Below are 22,129 nucleotides of genomic sequence, written 5' to 3'. Positions count from 1 at the left end.
GTGGACCATTAGACGTTAAACGGGAGGCGTGCCACACGGGCACATCCCCAAATAATGTCATTTAGGGTGTGTGGCCTATGGTAATTAGGCCACGCTCCCATTTTTGGTCGCTTGCGGCGGTAACAGGCGCCTCAGTCCCGTTCTGCACATGGTGTGGCTCCTCCTGGAGCCGACCCTGTTTCTCATTAAACCAGACAGTGTCCTATTTCATATTTTGCAACACATTGACCCCAGTTCACATTATGCCACACAGTGCCCCAGTGTACATTATGTGACAAAGTGCACCCAATTTGTATTATGCCACACTATGCCACCCAATTTACCTTATATATGCCACACAGTACCCCCAGGTTAAATGATGCCACATTGTGCCCTCAGTTTACATTATGATACCACAGAATACTGACATCCACCTGAGGACTCTTCACTAATCCACTGTCCTCAGTCAGTCAGAATGTTTTTGCCCACTTTGGGCATCAAGTTCTTTGCAATGTCCTGCATGGCTTTGACTGCTCTGCATGTAGTGTACATCTGTATTGCCAGTTGGGTACTTAGGGCCTGATTCAGAGCCGCTTGCAAGCACTCAGCGCTCGCAAGCGCTGTGGTTCCCCACTGCGACCGAAGTTCAGTTGCTGCGGGGCTCGCTACAAGACGGGGCGGCTGTCGATGGTGAGTGACAGCTCGTCCCTTTTTGTAGGCGGGTAGGGGGGGTTGTTGCACAAAACGCAGGCGTTCCCTCAGGAACGCCTGGAGTTTGTAGGAGGAACTACTGACATCACTAGTGATGTCAGTAGTGGACTTCCTGCTCTATTAGAGCAGGAAGTCCACTCGGGCTTGCGGCAACCGAGACCCTACCCCAGGGTCTCGTCGCAAGCCCGATGGTCTCGATAATTGCAACGGTCTCCAGCCCGCTCGCACAAGCTGTGGGTGGACACCCACTGCTTTGCAAGTGGCCTGATGACAAAAAAAAACAAAAAACGCCCACAGACCCTGCGAGCTGCCTGTTTGCGAGCGCTCGCTCTGAATCAGGACGGGGATTTTATATTATTTTTTTCTATTGTCCGCTCACTAAGCTGTGGGCGCCCACCCACAGCTTGTGTGAGCGGGCTGGAGATGGTCACGATTATCGTGACCATCGGGCTTGCGAGGAGACCCTGTGGTAGGGTCTCAGCTCTTGCAAGCCCGAGTGGACTCCCTGCTCTAATAGAGCAGGAAGTCCACTACTGACATCACGAGTGATGTCAGTAGGGCCACTCACAAACGCCAGGCGTTCCTAAGGGAACTCCTGCATTTGCCTAACCACCCCCCCTCCCCGCCTACAATACAGGGTGAGCTGTCACTCACCATCGACGTGATCTTGCATATAGAAGAGCATACTAAGGACGTGCAGAGCGACTATTCTGAAAATCTGAAAACCATTCATAGGTGCTATGGAGAAGTGACTTTGCTACCCCATCAGCTTTATGTCCTGGGCAGTGGCACCGCTCTCATTCCCATGGGTGTATCTATAATAGGGGTGTGCACCGGCCACTTTTCGTGTTTTGTGTTTTGGTTTTGGATCTGGATCTTTCTTCGTGTTTTGGATCTGGATTGGTTTTGCCAAAACCACCCTTCCGTGTTTTGGGTTCTGGGTTTTGTGTTTTGGATCTGTATTTTTTTGAAAAAAAGCATAAAAACAGCTAAAATCACAGAATTTGTAGGTTTTTCTGCTCCTATGCTATTATTAACCTCAATAACCTTAATTTCCACTCATTTCCAGTCTATTCTGAATACCTCACACCTCACAATAGTGTTTTTATGTCCAAAAGGTTGCACCGAGGTAGCTGGATGACTATGCTAAGCGACACGAGTGGGCGGCACAAACACGTGACCCATCTAGGCGTGAAACTGCAGTGGCAGACAGGATGGCATTGAAAAACTAGGCCCCAAACTGTACATAATGCAAAGAAAAAAAAGAGGTGCAAGATGGAATTGTCCTTGGGCCCTCCCACCCACCCTTATGTTGTATAAACAGGAAATGCACACTTTAACAAACCAATCATTTCAGCGCCAGGGTCTGCCACACAACTGTGGCTGAAATGATTGGTTCGTTTGGGCCCCCACAAAACAAGCTGGCAATTAATCTGTCCCTGCACAAACTGGCTCTACGGAGGCAAGAAGTCGTCCTCATCCTCCTCATCCACAGATTCCTCACCCTCTTCAGTGTTATGTACATCCTCATCCTCACAGAGTATTAATTCGTCCCTGCTGGAACCACAGGTCCCTCTGTACGTTCTGGAGGCTGGTCTCCCTGGAAGAGTTGATCATTCATTTTATGAACATCATCTTCTCCACATTTTGTGGAAGCAACCTCCTACGCCTTTCGCTAACAAGGTTCCCGGTTGCACTAAACACTCTTTCGGAGTACACACTGGAGGGGGGGCAACTCAGGTAAAATAGAGCCAGTTTGTACAGGGACCTCCAAATTGCTTCTTTTTCCTGCCAGTACAGGTACGGACTGTCTGACATGCCTACTTGGATGCTGTCACCGATGTAATCCTTTAACAGACAGACGCACGCTTGTCGCTGCTGCTTTGAGGATTCAAGTGCGGCTACAGCCCACACAATTCACAAAGACAGAAAAAAAAAAAGAATATTTTTATTGTTTGTGGAGCACACTTTGAGGGTTACACCACCCTCTAACAGACAGACGCACGCTTGTCGCTGCTGCTTTGAGGATGCAAGTGCGGCTACAGCCCACACAATTCACAAAGACAGAAAAAAGAAGAAGAATATTTTTATTCTTTGTGTAGCACACTTTGAGGGTGTCACCACCCTTTAACAGACAGACGCATGCTTGTCGCTGCTGCTTTAAGGATGCAGGTGCGGCTACAGCCCACACATTTCACAAAGACCGAAAAAAAAAGAACAATATTTTAATTGTTTTTGTAGCACACTTTGAGGGTGTCACCACCCTTTAACAGACAGACGCACGCTTGTCGCTGCTGCTTTAAGGATGCAGGTGCGGCTACAGCCCACACAATTCACAAAGACAGAAAAAAGAAGAATATTTTTATTGTTTGTGTAGCACACTTTGAGGGTGTCACCACCCTTTAACAGACAGACGCACGCTTGTCGCTGCTGCTTTGAGGATGCAAGTGCGGCTACATCGCACACAAGTCACAAACACATAAAAAAAATAGTTTTTTATTTTTTGGAGCACTTTGAGAGTTACACCACCCTTTAACAGACAGACGCACGCTTGTCGCTGCTGCTTTAAGGATGCAGGTGCGGCTACAGCCCACACATTTCACAAAGACCGAAAAAAAAGAACAATATTTTAATTGTTTGTGTAGAACACTTTGAGGGTGTCACCACCCTTTAACAGACAGACGCACGCTTGTCGCTGCTGCTTTAAGGATGCAGGTGTGGCTACAGCCCACACAATTCACATAGACCGAAAAAAAAAGAACAATATTTTTATTGTTTGTGTAGCACACTTTGAGGGTGTCACCACCCTTTAACAGACAGACGCACGCTTGTCGCAGCTGCTTTAAGGATGCAGGTGCGGCTACAGCCCACACAATTCACAAAGACAGAAAAAAGAACAATATTTTAATTGTTTGTGTAGCACACTTTGAGGGTGTCACCACCCTTTAACAGACAGACGCACGCTTGTCGCTGCTGCTTTAAGGATGCAGGTGCGGCTACAGCCCACACAATTCACAAAGACAGAAAAAAGAAGAATATTTTTATTGTTTGTGTAGCACACTTTGAGGGTGTCACCACCCTTTAACAGACAGACGCACGCTTGTCGCTGCTGCTTTGAGGATGCAAGTGCGGCTACATCGCACACAAGTCACAAACACATTAAAAAAATAGTTTTTTATTTTTTGGAGCACTTTGAGAGTTACACCACCCTTTAACAGACAGACGCACGCTTGTCGCTGCTGCTTTAAGGATGCAGGTGCGGCTACAGCCCACACATTTCACAAAGACCGAAAAAAAAAGAAGAATATTTTTATTGTTTGTGTAGCACACTTTGAGGGTGTCACCACCCTTTAACAGACAGACGCACGCTTGTCGCTGCTGCTTTAAGGATGCAGGTGCGGCTACAGCCCACACATTTCACAAAGACAGAAAAAAAAAGAACAATATTTTAATTGTTTGTGTAGCACACTTTGAGGGTGTCACCACCCTTTAACAGACAGACGCACGCTTGTCGCTGCTGCTTTGAGGATGCAGGTGGAATCTAGACGGGATTTGGAACCGAGGACACACTACCTCCATCAATTGTCTAAATCCCACTGCACTAATGTCGGATACCGGACGCACGTCTAACACCAACATAGCAGTCAAGGCCTCAGTTATACGTTTTGCTTCAGGATGACTGCTGTCATACTTCATCCTCATCGCTAGGGACTGTTGGAGGGTCAATTGTTTAGTAAAAGTAGTGATGTTCCTACTTCCTCTCTGGGATGATGAACAACTCCCAGCAGCAGCAACAGCACTAGTAGGAAGTGGTTCTTGATCTTTCCCTATTTTATTTTTATCAGAGAAAGTTTGGTCCTCCATTTATGTTATATTGATATATATACGTGCGGCTAAAGCGCACACAAACACAGAAAATATTTTTTTATTTTTGCTGGAGAGTAGTGCACTTTGTGGGTTACACCACCCTTTAAGAAATGAGCCAGCCGGCTCTTTACTTATGGGACACAGGCGCACGCTTGGCGCTGCTCCTTTGTTGATGCACGTGCAGCCACAGTGCACACAAGTCACAAACACAGAAAATATATATTTTTTTGGTTTGGAGTGTACTTTGGGGGTTACAGAACCCTTTAACGGTCAAGCCAGCCGGCCCTTTACTTATGACACAGGCGCACGCTTGGCACTACTTTGTTGATGCACGTGCGGCTACTGCGCACACAATTCACAAACACAGAAAATATTTTTTTTTTGGTTTGGACTGGAGTGTACTTTCGGGGGTTACAGCACCCTTTAACGGTCAAGCCAGCCGGCCCTTTACTTATGACACAGGCGCACACTTGGCACTACTTTGTTGATGCACGTGCGGCTACTGCGCACACAATTCACAAACACAGAAAATAATTTTTTTTCGGTTTGGACTGGAGTGTACTTTGGGGGTTACAGCACCCTTTAACGGTCAAGCCAGCCGGCCCTTTACTTATGACACAGGCGCACGCTTGGCACTACTTTGTTGATGCACGTGCGGCTACTGCGCACACAATTCACAAACACAGAAAATAATTTTTTTTTTGGTTTGGACTGGAGTGTACTTTCGGGGGTTACAGCACCCTTTAACGGTCAAGCCAGCCGGCCCTTTACTTATGACACAGGCGCACGCTTGGCACTACTTTGTTGATGCACGTGCGGCTACTGCGCACACAATTCACAAACACAGAAAATAAATTTTTTTTGGTTTGGACTGGAGTGTACTTTGGGGGTTACAGCACCCTTTAACGGTCAAGCCAGCTGGCCCTTTACTTATGACACAGGCGCACGCTTGGCACTACTTTGTTGATGCACATGCGGCTACTGCGCACACAATTCACAAACACAGAAAATAATTTTTTTTTTGGTTTGGACTGGAGTGTACTTTGGGGGTTACAGCACCCTTTAACGGTCAAGCCAGCCGGCCCTTTACTTATGACACAGGCGCACGCTTGGCACTACTTTGTTGATGCACGTGCGGCTACTGCGCACACAATTCACAAACACAGAAAATAATTTTTTTTTTGGTTTGGACTGGAGTGTACTTTCGGGGGTTACAGCACCCTTAACGGTCAAGCCAGCCGGCCCTTTACTTATGACACAGGCGCACGCTTGGCACTACTTTGTTGATGCACGTGCGGCTACTGCGCACACAATTCACAAACACAGAAAATAATTTTTTTTTGGTTTGGACTGGAGTGTACTTTCGGGGGTTACAGCACCCTTTAACGGTCAAGCCAGCCGGCCCTTTACTTATGACACAGGCGCACGCTTGGCACTACTTTGTTGATGCACGTGCGGCTACTGCGCACACAATTCACAAACACAGAAAATATATTATTTTTTTAGCACTTGGGGGGAGCACCCCTGATGGACAGAGCACCCCCTGGACAACACTACAGCACCTCTTTAGGACTGGGACACTGCACAGGACTTTGGAGTGGACACAGCCCCTATGGAGAACTGACTGCACAACACAGTCCAGCCAGCCCCTATGGACTTTGAAGTAGTGGACACAGCCCCTATTAACAACAGCAGCACAGCACAACACAGCCAGCCCCTATGGACTTTGAAGTAGTGGACAACAGCAGCACTACACTACACTACACTACACAGCCCTAACTCCCACCCTCCCTCTTCACTGTCCACAGCCGAGTGAGAAAATGGCGCCGACGTGGGTACCTTATATAGGATCCAAAACCCGCGAGACTCGGAAGGCGGGATGATGACGTTTTGCCTCGATTTCAGATCCGAGTCAGGCGGGAAAAGTCGAGCCTGATTCGGTTCGGACTCGGATCGGGGGGGCTCGGGGGGGTTCGGATTTCAGAAATCCGAACCCGCTCACCCTTAATCTATAATGGGTGTAAGGTTATGTTTTGCACATGGTCCCATGGGTAACTTCAGGGGGCACACACTGCACACCCTGCACTCATAAATTACACTTAACTCTCTGGAGACCGGCGTCAGCACTGCGGAAATCATCATGAGATGACCGATGACCACCATTTTCCCAAAGATTTTCACATGCGTAGTAAAGAATCACAGGAAACACAACATGGATGCCATTTTCCCAAAGACATGCACATGTGCAGTAGGCTCTGGTACAGTACCAGAGTCTACTCTGCAACTGTGCTGGCGAGAGGGGGGCCCACACGGAGGCTGCACACGGGTCCCCTCCTCTCTTAAACCACCCATGTGCACACCCCTTGTTACGCCCATGGGTAGACACAATGCCACAGTACAAACAGGCTGTCTAATAGCCCGACACCTTGTTAAGCAACCTTTATAGCAGTCTGGTGTACATCAATCTGGATAACAACACTATCACAAGTATGTCAAAATGTAGATGAACACCAAAAACAGTATAATTTCCTATATACAAAACCTTAATGGGCAACAAAATATGTGACAAGACAGGACAAGACAAGGGAAGGAAAGAACAATAGGGAAAAAGGGATAGGAGGAAGAGAATAATAAAATGTGTGGAAACGTTTTGCTGCATTCAATGATTGCCAATATTTAGCCATGTACCATTATCTCAGCATAATAGCATACACTACACATTGTGCATTGAGTGGATCTATGTCAGGAGAGATTGCGATAGAGGTACAATTCTGTATTTCCAAATAGATTTAGTATGTGACATTGGCCCGTAGAATCTAGGGATTCAATATATTGACCCCACTTCTTATAGAATCTAAGAGAACTCATTTTCAACATCACGCAGAGTTGATTGTCTTTCAAAGCAGTTCTGTATTTTGATGCTGGAAAACTGCCTAAACTGTAGCAGGGATCAACTTACTGTAAGTGATGGACATAACTTTTTTTGGGGCCCCCTTCTATTAAAATGCAACTGCTGTCAGGTTTATTCTTCTGATGTACATTGTAGACATGCAGCTAAAATGCTAAGGAGACTGGACCTCATTCAGAGTCGGTCGAAGCGGCCGCACGGTCGTATGCCACCGATGTTCACTATACTGCGCATGCGTAAAGTTCGCAATGCGCATGCGCAAACTAGCTGCTACGATCAGAAATTTCTCTCTCCTTGAACACAGCCAGGTCGGTAGTTTGAGTGACAGAATGAGGCGTTTGTGGGTGGTAACAGGGGAAGGTGCTTGAAAACGGGGGAGTGGAGATCCGAACGCAGGCGTGCCTAATTATGCGAACGGCATTTTATGGGAGTGCATACGGTTTATGGGAGTGCATAATTAACAAAGTAGTGTCATGGCACATGTGACATGGGAGGTTTTTACACTGACATGATCGTAGAGCTTAAGAGAGGGTATGGTCAACCTTAAGCTCTACGACCAGTTTCGATGGTTCCCGATGGTCTCGATTAATCCTTATATGCCCGGAGATGATGTGCAATGCATACGAGAAGGGGGCGTATTTTTTTTAATTCCGGTGGCTTCCTCTCCTTGGTCGGCCAGCTACCGATCCGAACTTAGGGACGCAACTTGCGAGGGAATCATTTGAATATCCGGCCCCTTTTCCCGTACGACCGTGCGGCCGCTTTGACCGACTCTGAATGAGGTCCATTGTCCCTAAGACACGACACTGAGAAAAGTTATTTATGAAAACTGCTTGTCATGTCAAACATGTTTGTGCTCTTGGAAAGATCAGGTATCTTTTTTATGACTTGATAAAGGCAATACCAGTGGGTGTAAAATCAGCATATTATCTGTAACTTGTCTGATGTCAGCATTTCATCTCCCACTTATTACTGGGTGCCAGAGATACTTTTGATTTTGAGTTGGGCTGACACTACAAGAAACCTTAAGGGGTGGTTGCTTGCCTGTATGTGGTAGAGGCAGCCATGTAGAGGGCTAAACTAATATGCGCACTATGGATTCAGCAGGGACTAGTGATGTCACTTGTTTCTAGTGAAATAAAATGCTGCATTTTTCTGAATATGGACCAGAAATTGTGACTTTCGCCCTATTTTTTTTTTAAACTTACCTGTCTGAGGTCCCGCGTCGGGTGTCACTGCTGCTCAGAACACCGGAAAAATGGTCGCTGCTGCCATTTTCCGGTGTTCTGCGCATGCGCAGTAGACTGCGCACACTCTAGTGTCCGGAGTCTACTAATGCTCCAGTGGCTGGCCAGCCGCGTCAATCGGCTGCCAGCCACCAGGTAGAATGGAGGGGGCCACGCACGAGGAGTACACACGGGCCCCCTCCTCTCTTAAAATGCCCCTGGTTGGGAGGTATGCTCCATGTGCCCCTCCCTCCCCATCAGCAGTGTGTGTGTCTCCATGTGCTCCCCACAGTCAGCAGTGAGTATGTCTCCATGAGTTTCCCCCCCCTCCAGTGTCTCCATGTACCCCTCTCCCCCACCAAAGTCACCAGTGTGTATGTGTTCATGTCCCCCTCTCCCCCAACAGCAGTGTGTATGTCTCCATGTCCCCTTCCCCCACCCCAGTCACCAGTGTGTATGTCTCCATGCCCCCCTCTCCCCTACCAGTAGTGTGTATATCTCCATGTCCCCCTACCCCCACCCCGTCACCACTGTGTACGTCTCTATGCACCCCCAGTCACCAGTGTGTAATTTTTTATGTCCCCCCCCCAGTCACAGGTGTGTATGTCTCCATGAGTGGGATTCATAATGCATTGCATTCAAGATACAATGCAACCTGCCACTCTTTGCATGCATGCCGGCGTTGGTTACGCCGGTATGCATGCAGGAAAACGCAAAGGACCACTCTCTCAGTAAGAGCGATCCTTTGCGAATGAAGTCCCCCTGGCGTCCTTCTGCGCATGTGTGTGTGTGTGTGTGTGGGGGGGGGGTGCTGGGAGGGATCGGATCCCTCCCAGTGGGGCGGTCGTGCATAAAAGCCATTGGGCTTCTGAAGATGGCATGCCCACTGCATTACAGCCCCAGAATATATCGTATTCCGGGGCTTGATGCATATAAGAGATGCGGTCGGACCCCCGAAAAATGCATTTTCGGGGGTTTCACGGCATTTCTGACGTTAGTGCATCCCGCCCCAGGCTCCAGTGTACCTCTGTATCATCTTTGTGTGTGTCTGGCCTGTGTTTTCCTCCTTCATTTGCCTGTGTCTTCCATTACTTCTTTTATATCTGTCCGCCACCTAATTCTGTCTTCCTCCACCACCCACCTTTATTTATTTATTTATTAACAGTTTATTATATAGCGCAGAAAATCCCGTTGCGCTTTACAATTTGAATCAACATTAAAATTTTACTGGATTGTAAAAGACATAGGGCCTGATTCAGAGCTGCTCGCAAGCGGCCGCTCGTTTGCTCCGAGCGATGTTCGCACAACTGCGCATGCATATGAGTTGTAATACGCATGCGCGAACCATTCATTGCGGTCGGAAAGTATGTGCTCGCAAAATAGCGAATGCCTGCTAATTTGAGTGACAGGATGAGGCGTTTGTGGGTGGTAACAAGGGAAGGTGCTTGAAAACGGGGAGTGGAGATCCGAACGCAGGCGTGCCAAAATGTCAAAACGGGCGTTTTAAGGGTGTGCATAATTAACAAAGCAGCGTCATCGACCACGTCACTTGGTTGTTTCTTAGCCTGAATTGCTCGCATGATTGCGGTAGGAAAATCCTACCACAAGCACTGCGAGCAGTTCAGACACCTTTCGATGTACTCGATTAATCAAATAAATAGCGGAGATGACGTAGGATGCGAGCGGCCAGGGGGCGTCCTTACAAGATAGCGAGCGCATATTTCGTTTGTTCGCTCAGACATAGAGTCGTCAACAGACCGCAAAGAGCGAGCGCTCAATTTAAATAGCTGGCCCCTTTTTCTGAACGAGCGAGCGCAAATAACGTCCGGCTCTGAATCAGGCCCATACATACTTACATAAAAGACATACTTAAAAGACATACATAAAGGTAAGAGGGCCCTGCTCGCAAGCTTACAATCTATAGGGAAATAGGTCTTGATACACAAGGATAGGTGCTACATATTGCAAATTGGTCCAGCTTGATTGCAGATGTTCTTGGTGGGCTGTATAATCCAATCACACTGGAAAGTTGGCCTAGGGTTAGGAGGATGTTAAATTGAAGAAAGAAAAGATGTGATAGGTGTTTACTATAAGAAGTTAGATAGGGAAGCTATAAAAGGTTATGCGGGCGGTCCTGGAATCTGATAAGCTTGACTGAAGAGGTGAGTTTTCAGAAAATGCCTGAATGTTTGGAAACTAGAGGAAAGTCGTGCGTGGGAGGGCATTCCACAGGGTGTGTGCAGCCCGAAAAAAGTCCTGTAACCGTGCATGGGAACAAGTAATGCGTGAGGATGAGAGACGCAGATCTTGTGCAGAGCGGAGCTGTCGGGTTCGAAGACATCTTTCCATTGTGCCTCTCACAAACCACTGTTCCTCTTTCCCTGTTCCTCCTTTCGCCACCCTCTTTCTTCTTTTACTTGTCCCTCCTTCACCCCTTACCTTCTGCCTCCTTTTCTACTGAATGTGATGGAGTCCTGATGGTGGACGATCAGAAGTGGCGTGGAGAAACCTGAGAATGCCAGGTACTGTAAGCACAATCTTCTGTTTTATTTATTTATTTTTTCTCTTTAATGCTGCTGTTGCTGGCGAAAACTGGCATATTTTACTGCCGTCAGGGTTTCGCCAGCGACAGCAGCATTATAGAGAAAAAAAATAAATAAGATTGTGTCGCCATTCTCAGGTTTCTCCACACCGCTTCTGATCGTCGGCCATCAGGACTCAGGGGTCTATTTACTAAGCAGTGTTAGGAGACAGAGTGAAAAGTGATAAGAAAGTGATAAGGTGCCAGCCAATCAGTTCCCAACTGTCATTTTTCAAACACAGCCTGTGAGATGACAGTTGGGAGATGATTGGCTGGCACCTTATCACTTTCTTATCACTTTTCACTCTGTCTCCTAACACTGCTTAGTAAATAGACCCCTTAGTAACCTTCAGTAAACCTGAGGATGGCAGGTAAGAACAATCTTTTGTTTTACATTATTTTTTCTCTATAATGCTGCTGTCGCTGGCGAAATCCCTGACAGGAGTAAAATATGCCAGTTTTCGCCAGTGAAGCTTCCCTTTATTAACAGCACAAGTATTATGGTGGTACTTGTATCGCCACAATACCTGTTCATTCAGCAAATTAAAATAAATAAAAAAATGCTTTATTCCTTGCAGAATATCTTTAGTTTATGTACATTTTTTATTTATTTATTTTTCCTTGTAGGGACGGGTGGGGGGGGTCCCAGACCAGTATCTTGCCTAGGGCCCCATGAAGTGTAAATCTGGCTTTGAACCAGGCTACCAGAATCTAACACAGCCTCTACCCATTTACCTTATACAGTGAATATACACATGTAGTGTCAGTCTGCAGTGCAGGCTAGCTGAGCAAAGAAAGATACTCTGGGGCCTATTCATCATACCTTAAAACTCTCTGGTTGTAATTATTTTTAGAACTCGCATGGAGTTCTACCTAATTACCGGAGGAATTCATCATTCCTCCTCCCCATAACTATCTATTTCGAAAAGCTGTCATTTTTGCGATGACAGCTTTTCGGGAAATAGATAGTTATCTCTATCTACACTAACTTACCGCAGCTGGAATCCGTTCTGTACATGCGCTGTTACATTCATAAAGCCAGTGCATGCGCAGCACTGCCTACAGCGGCAGTAAGTTTGTGTCCCCCCCAACCCTCTCCCCCCTGCTCACCTCCCCCCGTCCCGCACTTACCTGCCCACTGCAGCACCTCCGGCTCAGGTGGCTGTGCTGTCACGTGTTCTCCCAGCAGCCCACTGTACAGTTTAGAAGAAAAAAAAACAAAATTTTTTTTTTATAAATTTTATTGTGTTCTGCTAGGAGAACACGTGTCTGCACAGCCCCAGGAGCCAGAGGACGGACCAGAGTGCCGGAAGGGAGACGCCAGAGAACCTGTACACGCTGACACAGGTAAGTGTTATCTACTATACGCCACCTCATAGTGGCGAATAGTAACTCCATCAAATTCCGAAAATAAATAATTTTGGAATTTGATGAATACCATAATTTCCATATCCCCATACTAATGTGTGTTCATGAATACTAAAATAACGTTAATTAAGGAAAATGTCCTTAAAAACTTTATTTTAGTGTTGATGAATAGGCCCCTCTATCATTTACATAAGCAGTATCACATTGCATAGGTTCAGAGGTAGGTGGACAATTAGCAGAAACATTGCCAAAGCCACCACATATAAAACATCTGATCATATTTTTATCAAGTCTTATATGATGCAGGAACCTTTGTGGCACTGCTGGCCAATCCCCAGGTTCCAGGCCTACAGTCTCTGGATGTTTATTCCACCGCCCGTGGTCAACAGACATTGTGATTCATAAAAGAAAATGTCAGTTTTTAGTTTGGCATAGTCCATGGCATCAGTAAGGCTAAGGTTAAAATATGCCTGTTGCGGTTCCCCTAACAGGAAAGGTACCAAAAGACCTTCCCACTGATTTTTAGACAACTTTCCCTCTCAGCTGTTGTTTCGAAAGTTGTTAAATAAATACTCTTCAACATCATCACTGTTTGTCAGATTTTGTAGAAAGTAGACTAGCGAGTTTGGAGCTGGATCTATTTGTGACATCTGTGGAAGCATTTCTAGACAGGGCTGCAAGATGCTGCACCATCCTTTTAAGGCTTCGAGGTCTTGTTGTTGTCACCCGGATCTCCTTAACATCCAATTGCTGTTGCCTCCGGGCCTCCGTATTGGCCAGTAGCTGCACCCTGTAGGCCTTAACTATACCTTTCATGTTATCTCTTGGTACAGGTGAGAAGCAGAATCTAGTTTCCCTAAGCATCTGTTGATGAGATCACCAGGAAGTTATAGGGGGGGGGGGGGGGGCAGGAAGTTCACAATATAACAGTCTTTTTCCAAATAAAAACAACAAGGGTGTCTGTCAATTTAAATTTTCCACATAGATTTTTATGGCTGCAATATAAGTGCAATGCTTGCATTCTCCACCATGTGTGGTAAGATCAGGGTAAGGGTGCTGTCTCCTGGGGAAAACGGCAGCACTTGTCATGCAGCAGCCAATTAGTAGTACATCAGTCCAGGGTTGTACCAGTGACCGCAACTAGTTTTATTAGTAGCACAAAAATAAACAAAATATAAAAGAAAATCCTGGCCAGTCCGGCTCAAAATAAACAAAATGATTTAACATTCCTGACACAAAACATGTAAATAGTAAAAAAAAAGGGCCAGGTATCCCAGTTGCTCCGCACCTCTCATCCTCGCCCTATTTTGGCTGCAAAAGCAGCCCCCATAGTTTTCTATAGGGTCTGCTTTTTAGATAAATACGTTTGTCGTGTCCTGGAGTTTGGCCCCAGTAGCAAATGCCACCTTAAGATGAGACACCTTCGTTAAGCTTCTTTAAGCGCAACCATCGGTCGCACCATCAAAACTTGCCCCAACACTTGCACCAGCCCCATGCTAGGTACAAGTTATCTGTCAGAAGATGGGCTCCAATGGAAATGATTATGCATCTGAGTTTGCAACCACTTCAATGATATGCCTTCGACACTCCCATAACAAGTCCTTAAGATGGACATGGACGTTTGTGTTAGTGCAATTGCAGCAAAAGATGCAGTCACTGACCGCGGCATACCCGCATCTGGCTAGTTCCCCTGTTACCACCCAGGAGCGCCCACTGAAATAGCCTCTCTCTACGTCCAAATTCGTTCTGCAGCTCTGGGCAGTAACCTTTGGGACACATTAGCAAACTGAAAACATTGGCCACTTGCGTGTGGCATTGACCCTGCGTCACCTCTGAATCAGGCTCACTATCTCATCCAGTCCCCGGGCACTGCCTGCTGATAAGGAAGGCTTTAGTTTATATAAAGATTTATGTAATTAAATTTAAATGGTTGTCAACTGGTGGGTGGGAATGGGTAGTGCATAATGGCTATTCCGTCCCTGCTCACAATCTCCATTGCAGTATGCAGTATTCACTGGGCAGATGCATATTAAAAGGGATCAGTGCTGTTTCCATTACCGCAATATTGTTTTCCCCACTTGAGCTCAGCCCAGAATCCCTGCAAAAGACAGAAGAAATAATCCAAACTGATTTTGATAATTCTTTCTAACCAATACTAGAGTTAAATTAATGCAATATTAGCATTCATTCGGCATGTTGCACTGCTGGGGGAGTGGATTTATAAAATACACATCCAGATTTATAGTTGGGAAGGCTGTGTCTAATTTTTACTTAATTCAATTCTAAATTTCTGTGTAAAAACAAAACTGGACAGTATTTGTACGCTACATGAACAATCAGCCTGTATTTAACCTGCATGGTAGGAGTCAGAGCCGTAACTAGATTTTTTGGTGCCCTGTGCCATAGAGAGCATTGGCGCCCTCCTCCCACACCGATTTTGAAATAAGGACATAAGATTCTGCACCTGCAAAAAGGCCATGGCCTCATGGGGAAGGGCCAGGGAAGAGATAGGGGAGGCCAGGAGATGCTGGGGATAAAAGAAGAGGAAGCTACAAGTGAGAATGATAATAAACATGAAAATGTACAGGCCCGAACAGCGCCCCCTGCACTGCGGTGCCCTGTGCGCTACCCTATTTACGGCCCTGGTAGGAGTTGGGGCAGGGATAATGAACTGCTCAACAAAATTTGTACAGATCTAAAAAAAAGTACTTTTCCATCGAATACTGGGAATTCGATGGTTGCCAGCCTTCGGATGCAGCTTTCCGATGCCCATCCGATGGCTGGCTGTGGGTGGGGGAGCACACACTGCTGCTCTGCATAGCAGAGCAATGGGTGAGTAGCAGGTGAATAGATGGCGTGTGAATGCGCACGGCATCTATTCTCAGTGAAGGCGGAGCCTGGGGGCAGCCCAGCATCTCAGAGAGTGCTAGGCACACCCCCACAGTGACGTGGGCTGGGGTACCATGAGGTTCCGTCCCTTCCCCAAAGGCTCCACCCCTTTTTCGATGCTAGTATAACCATCGTGATGGTTATACTTTCGAATTGTTGCAACTAGCCATCGCATCGCATGATTTGATGTTGGATGCTTGGCATCCATTCAATGCCATCCCTAGAAAAATCCACCATCCGCAGGGACTGCCTTGGCTAGCAGTGGTAGTGACTTCTCATTTGAAGCACTCCCTGCTGATCACAGCCAGACCCAGGGGGAGTTGTTTTCTTCCCCCCGGGACAGCCAGTCCGGACTGCAATAGCAGAGAGAGTGCTTACAATGGAAAGCCACTCCCCTGCTATCACGGAAAGAATTTGGCTCAGGGGCTGCAGCTGATGAAGCCCCTAAAAGCCAGCCTGTCTGGTAGCAGCTCTGGGTTTAAGCTATGCTTCCTTATTTAGGCTCTGCCCCTCACGGCCACCAGACTTAAGCCCCGCCTCCAGGTGACATCAGCTGTCAATCACCGGGATGGCATGGCAGGATTGGGCTGCATAGACTATGATATGCAGACCCCCCGGCCAGACAGGTGAGGAGCCGCTGCTGTTTATTGGGACTTTACATGTATATTGGCATGGTAGTTAGGGAATCAGTATGATTTACCGCCGGACCCATGCCCGGCGGTTGGAATTCTGACCGCGGCAACCCGGCAGAGGAGGAAATCCCGATCGCCCCCAGGTAAGTATATACTAACCTATTTCTACCCCCTAACCCTAACCCTCCCTTAGGGGTGCCTAACCCTAACCTTCCCCCCCCCTGGTGCCTAACCCTAATATCCCCTCTAAGTACCTAAACCTAAGTCCCCCCCGATGGTGCCTAACGCTAACCCACCCTTCCCCTAGCCTAAACCTAACCTCCCGGGGGGGTGCCTAACCCTAAGGCCCCCATGGGAACCCTGAACCTAACCCTTCCCCCCCCCGCAGCTATCCGCGCTTGGCGCCCGGCGTCCCTTCGGTCGGGATACCGGGCGTCGGGCTCCCGGCGTATGTCTAATGACAGGCATCGGCATATCGACACCTGTCTTTTAGACCCTTGCCGGGATATAACAGTGGGGAAGCCGGCTGTCGGGATTAGGTCCGCCGGATTCCGGACTGCATACCGGTAGTTAGATACCTCCCACTTACCATTGTGGACAGGACTCTTGGCTCTTGCAAGTTGCTGAAGTAATTCTTGCATAAGACGAGTGGTCATTGAATAGATGCCCATTCTTTCTTTTGCCACCGTATTTATAATAAAAAGCTGATCATTTTTAATGCCACATTCTTTTCTCTTGTTTTTATTCTAGTTTAGGTAATGTTAAGTTTGGTTAATGTTGCATTTATCTACATTTTGGGTTACAATCTGTCATTTGCCGCTAGGAGGTTTACTACATAGGATCTGTGCTTAGAATAGCATACATAGTAAAACTTCTCATACATACACACAGGGGTGCTGAGAGGCTTCCTGAGAGGCCCGGTGGGGGCCCAGGTCCAGCTCCCCCCTCCCTTCTCTCTCTCTCAGCAGCCCAGCACACAGCGTGTGCTGATCTGCAGTGGGAGACTGCTCGTGGCTGCTGAGGAGCAGCCACAGCAGTCTCCTTTGCCTGTGGGGGGGTAGCGATCACACTGATCGCGCCCCCCCTGGCTTTGCGCCGGGCTGAGGGGCTTACAACGCCCCCCTTCGCGGCGCTGCAAAACTCTTTTTTTTTGCTCCAGGGGGAGTGGCCACACCTCCCGTGATTAGGCCACGCCCCTCTCTGTACCTGGGCCTGCCGCGGCTCTCTACGGCCCTGCATACACAGTTCAGCAGCCCACACTTGGTTATGTTGTATCTTTAACAACCTGCTTTAACTAAAAGATAAATGGTTCATCTGATGAGATCCTTACAAACAGCTAATCATTAAAGACACTAACACGCAAGGCAGGAATTTGTATACTTGGCACATTCATATTCAATTAGTTTCCCTACAGAGACAAACTGTGGTACCAATTAAACATTATACTGGAAAATTACTTGATTTGAACAACAGTTGGTTCTATCCAATTTGGTCATCCTGTATGAGGTCAGAGTTGAAATACAGCCTTTCCCCTCAGATTAATCTTAGACATACTTGCCTACTTTTGAAAAAGCTTTTCAGGGAGATTATGAAAGCAACACCTATGAGCGCGGCTGTAAAGTGGGCATGTACTGCTACACCTGAGAGGCGTGTCATAAACCTGACTTACATCCACATATAAACAAGCCCAAAGGCAGTTGGTAAGATCTACTTGTTGATGAAAAAACCCTCATACTTATCAGAAAACACATGTAGCCATAGGGATCATTGGCCCTCATTCAGAGCTGTACGCTCTGAGCAGAGCGCACGCTCTGAATGAGGGCCGGCCTCCATGAAAATGGAGCGTCCTCCTGGACGCTCGTATAGCTGTGGGTCACCACCCACAGGCTATACGAGCGTGCATTTTGATGGCCGCGATGGTCGTGACCATCGCGACCATCGTAACTGCGAGCCGGAGCCTGCGGTTGAGGTTTTCAACCGCAAGCTCCGGAGTGATTTTGGCTCTGTCAGAGCCAAAATCACTCCCACTGACATCACTAGTGATGTCAGTGGGCCGGCTTCTGACGGGAGGCGTTCCCGTGGGAACGCCCCCGTCAGGGTGGCACGCCCCCGGCACGCCTACCAAAGGGGGCGTGCTGTCAATCAACATCGACAGCACGCCCCCTTTGATCAGACACAACGAGCGAAGGACTTTCCTTCGCTCGTCGCGTCTGGCGCATGCGCACGACGGAGCTCCCTCCGTCGTGCGCATGCTCAGTCCAGAACATCGACCCACTTGCGAGCGGACAGCCGCTCGCGAGTGGGTCTGAATCAGGCCCATTGTGTCTTATAAACCAATACAAGGAAATTATACTAATGATCCCATTTGAATGTATATATCTCTGTTTTTTCATATATATAACAGCTACATAATGGGGATAAGGTGCAATGAGGTAGATTCCTAGACTCCTCAGGGAGACAGGGAGAAGACTGCTATGTCAGGGAGTCTCCCTGACAATCAGGGACAGTAGGCAAGTATGATCTTAGATTCCTTACTAAAATCTGCGGACTGTAATGCATTCCATCATGGAGCACTTTCACAACGCCTGACAAATGCGCATGGCTTCTTTCATGACATGCAACTGTATTCATATCTATATTCATATTTAGTTCTCCCTTGCCCATGCTCTGTAGAGATTAGTATTGTTATAGACATATGTCCCCATGCTAACCTATCCCCCTCATCAGCACAGGTGGCCATGTATAACAGAAAGGGGAACAAAGGAGTTGCAGCTTTCTTCTACCTAACAACAATATAACTGATCTGCACTGTTCCATCTCCAGGATTCTGTCTGGCAGTACTCAGCTGGCCATCCGCCCGGCGCCGTCCGCCATCGCGTCCATCGACCACCGATGGTCGCGATGGTGATCCTAGCCTGCGACCTCCGTCGCAGTGCTGGGATCGCAGATACAGTAGGGGGTGTCATACACCACCTGCTGCATCTGCATTATTGCAAGGATCGCAATTGCGAAGCTGCCTGCTTGCAGCTTGGCAATTGCGATCCTTGCTGAATCAGGCCCAAGATCTAGAAGTCTTGAGGCCTTCCTCGCAATTGCACACCACAGGTAGATAAGTATGTGGGTGAAATTTTATAACATAACAAGCTAAAGAGCATAGTGGGAAATGATTAGTTTTTTAATAATGGTTTCTCTTTAACCACAAATGCATGTTTCCAACTTTGAGTTTGAACAGAAAAAAATCGGGTATAAAATATATTCTGTCAGCTGTGACCCAAACAACTTTACCCACAGAACACTTCTTTCGCAGTACACAACGCCTCTTATTCAAATCTGAAATATGAACAGTTATTTGAGAAATGGGACAATTAAAAATGATCAAATGAGAAAGACAAAGAAATGAGCAAACAGGCGTTCATTTAGTGATTTAGGGGACTAGTTACTAAGCAGTGTTTGGAGAGACAGAGTGAAAAGTGATAAGAAAGTGATAAGCTGCCAGCCAATCAGCTCCAAACTGTCATATTTCAAACACAGCGTGTGAGATGACAGTTGGGAGCTGATTGGCTGGCACCTTATTACTTTCTTATCACTTTTCACTCTGTCTCCTTGCTTAGTAACGAGACCCCTTAGTTTGCTGGTGTTCCCACCAGGGGCGTCTTTATAATGGGTGCAAGGTTTGCGGTGCCCACACCGAACACCCTGTACTCATAGGTAGTTACACTTACCTTTCCACAAATTCCGGTTTCCGGACTGGTGCTGCAGGGCAGTAAAAAAATCATTGGGAAAATGGGAAGATGTCCCCAGGTTAAAGGTGCAGGCACCATTTTCCCGGAGACCTGTGCATGTGCGGTAGATTCTGTCATGAAGCCAAAATCTACTTTGCTGACAGAGAGGAGGGGACCCAAAAGGAGGCTGCACATGGGCAGCCTCCTTTTGGTTCCCACGTTTTGACCAATCAGTGCATCCCCATTCATTTCTGTGGAGAGTGACTGGTAGTGACCCTGTCACTTGCGCCAGGGCTCTGTAAAGAGTAAGGGGTCTATTTACTAAGCCTTGGATGGAGATAAAGTGAACGGAGAAAGTGAACAGAGATAAGGTACCAGCCAATCAGCTCCTAACTGCCATGTCACAGTTAGTGTTTGAAAAATGACAGGAGCTGATTGGCTGGTACTTTATCTTCATCGACTTTATCTCCATCCAAGGCTTAGTAAATAGACCCCTATGTTTGTGGTTTTTTTTTAAATTAAGCCATGGATGCTATATGGAGAGAAGAGGACATGATACCCCCAATTTGTAAGTAATAAATTGGAGAAAGAGGGCTGTGTGGGGTGTGTAATAAATGACTTCAACATACGGTGTCTGTCATGTCTTTTGTTTCATTTTTTTTAGGGGTACAGGTGCCAGCGGGCGCTTAATGCCCAGGCATGCTGGCACTTGTGGTTCAACAAGTACCATCTTGCTGGGGTAAGCTTACTGGGAATTGTAGGCCACCTGTTATTACCTCCGCACCCAGGGCTGTCAAGAGAAATCTTGGGCCCCAGTGCAGAAAGTTCCTGGGGCCCCCCCTAGAGGGTGTGTGGCCTCAGCATATTTTAGGAGCATGGCTGCGCTGTGGCAAAATGTATAACATATATATACATATATTTTCTATATACATATATATATATATATTAGGGATGTGCGCCGGACCATTTTTGCCGGATTTGGATTTGGTTCTAATTCGTCGTCCGGCTTTGGATTTGGATTTGGATTTGCCAAACTGCGGTGACTGGCTTTGGATTTGGATTTGGATTTGGATTTTTTTACAAAAATTGACAAAAAAAGCTAAAATCACATAAATTGGTCTTTTTTTTCTTCCTAGAGTATTATTAACCTCAATAACATTAATTTCCAGTCAATTTAGACCATATCACAGCTTATAATATTGTTTTCAACATTATTGGCCAAAGGTTGCAGTGAGCTGACTGGTTACTAAGCGACAAAGCAGCGGCACAACGACACAGACACCACAGTATAAAGCACATCTATGACACATTGCCACACAGCAGTGGCAGAAATGAAAAGTAGTGCATCCACCCAGTGGGGTACGGCCAGCAGAGTCACAGTACTTGTTTACAAAGTGGGCTACGGCCCTAGGAGTCACAGTGCACAATCTTATTAGCATTACACCGCACATAGGGCCTGATTCACATTACACCATAAAGTAGTGTCTCTTATTTATGTTACGACACACAGTAGTGCCCCTTTTACACAATGCCCACAGTAGTGACCCTTTTACACAATGCCCACAGTAGCGGTGTCCCTTACACAATGTCCCCCAGCAGTGGTGCCCCCTATGCAGTCCCCTTAGTAGTAGGGTCCACTATGCAGTGCCCCCAGTAGAATGCCCCCCAGTAGTATGCCCCCCATTAGCAGGCCCCCCCAGTAGTATGCCCCCATTAGCATGCCACCCAGCAGTATGCCCCCCATTAGCAGGCCCCCCCAGTAGTATGCCCCCCATTAGCATGCCACCCAGTAGTATGCCCCCCCAGTAGTATGGCCCCCCCAGTAGTAGGCTGCCCCAGTAGCAGGCCCCCCCAGTAGTAGGCTGCCCCAGTAGTAGCCCCCCCTGTAGTATGGGCCCCCCCTGTAGTATGGCCCCCCCTGTAGTAGGCTGCCCCAGTAGCAGCCCCCCCCCAGTAGTAGTAAGCCCCCCCAGTAGTATGGCCCCCCCAGTAGCAGGCCCCTCAGTAGTATGGCCCCCCCAGTAGCAGACCCCCCCCAGTAGTATAGCCCCCCCCAGTAGCAGGCCCCTCTGTAGTATGGCCCCCCAGTAGTATAGCCCCCCCCAGTAGCAGACCCCCCCCAGTAGTGCAGACCCCCCCAGTAGTATAGCAGGCCCCTCTGTAGTATGGCCCCCCAGTAGTGCAGATCCCCCCCAGTAGTATGGCCCCCCCAGTAGCAAAACCCCCACAGTAGTATAGCCCCCCCC

The sequence above is a fragment of the Taudactylus pleione genome, unplaced genomic scaffold (assembly GCF_031769625.1).
Source record: "Taudactylus pleione unplaced genomic scaffold, aTauple2 ptg000192l, whole genome shotgun sequence".
In the NCBI taxonomy this organism is placed as follows: domain Eukaryota; kingdom Metazoa; phylum Chordata; class Amphibia; order Anura; family Myobatrachidae; genus Taudactylus; species Taudactylus pleione.
The sequence above is the reverse complement of the archived record's forward strand: the minus strand, read 5'-3'. Positions refer to the sequence as shown.